Genomic DNA, 1390 nt, shown 5'->3' with positions numbered 1-1390 from the left:
AGCAGAAAAGAAAGTGTAAAATCTTTCTCACCCTCCTTTAGTAATACTTGAGACCCCTCAAATTTGACTAGCTCTCCCCTAAAACTAAAGAGGCACATAGAAATTCTAGACTCAAAGAGGGAAAGCTGTCCTAGCATTAAGGTAAATTCTCTATCTGCAAGCAAAAATGAACAAGCAAGAAAATAAAATCTTTAAGAAAAAAATATTAAAACTAGAGCATTCATTGCATTCCCAGTCACTGAAATTCTGAAGTTGAATTGGACTCTGTGGCAGCTGCTCTCTTGGGCTTAGGTGTTGTTTCTTCGTGGAATCCATGCCTGAACCTGCTGTACCCAATTTTTAGCTGCCTCATTCAACCAGTCCCAGTGGTATTTTGTCTTTTAGCCTTGGCACTCCAGTTACACTTTCTCTTGTGCTTGGCAGAGTAACCACATTTGCCACAGGTCACTTCTGCAGGTGATAGATCCTAGACCACAGTGGTGGCACAAGAGCGAGTGTTATTGCAACACTCCAAACGATGGCGTTCGCTTTGTCATCTTGCGTTCATGGCCGATACCAAAGAGACTGGAAAAGCAAATAAAATCATTAACCAATAACTTTCCAAGAGAAAGCCACATTACAAATATGCTTTAAATTATTCTCAGAATTTTGGTCTCCTAATCCTTTCATTTAAGTTTTTATTGTCTGTAGTCTTCACGCACTCCAATATTTTGACATCCCAAACTAAACAACATATTTGGATTTGATCACATTTGAATATTGAAAAAAATTCCTCCATATATTCTCCCCAATTAAACCAAAATAATATTCATTGAAATTAACCCAATTTGCTCTTGTCTAATTTTTGCTACGTCAGCATGGAGATACTGCAAATGATTAAGTTCCAGTTTTTGTTATAGGAGTTCATAATTTGATTTTTTTCTTAACAGAGAGATCGACAATACATAGTCAATATTGAGCTTTATTTCTTTAGAAATATTAGAGAAATATGGAACAACAGATGGATCTAAATCTTTCTAATACAAGATATGCTCTAAATAAAAAATAACACAAAAGGGTGCTCTCTGTTTTTAAAGAAGAGTTTTCACTAATGGTTTAAAAAATCGGTACTACTGGGTTATTCCAGCAGTGTGTATTTTTATGTCACGCTGTCTACCTATGCTATTTTATATTTCATTTTGTTCTTAAACTTAATAAATAAATATTTTGCAAAATTCTGCTATTTTGACTGTTCCCTTTAGCTAATTTAGCATATGATCTCATAGATACCATCAGTACCTTTGTATATTTGTTAACCATACTGACTTAGTAGAAAATATATTCACCATTTTAATAAAGGATAAAATATAATTATATTGAAACATATTCTCCTTAGTTTACTTTCCCAGGG

General features: G+C 34.0%; 1 pseudogene; it reads right to left on the bottom strand.

Annotated features, from left to right (window-relative positions):
• Nucleotides 1-235: 235 nt before the first annotated feature.
• LOC129022715 (large ribosomal subunit protein eL37-like) lies at nucleotides 236-536 on the bottom strand (annotated as a pseudogene).
• Nucleotides 537-1390: the final 854 nt, after the last annotated feature.

This window comes from Pongo pygmaeus, chromosome 22 (assembly GCF_028885625.2).
Source record: "Pongo pygmaeus isolate AG05252 chromosome 22, NHGRI_mPonPyg2-v2.0_pri, whole genome shotgun sequence".
In the NCBI taxonomy this organism is placed as follows: domain Eukaryota; kingdom Metazoa; phylum Chordata; class Mammalia; order Primates; family Hominidae; genus Pongo; species Pongo pygmaeus.
This window is presented reverse-complemented; position numbering and strand designations above follow the sequence as displayed.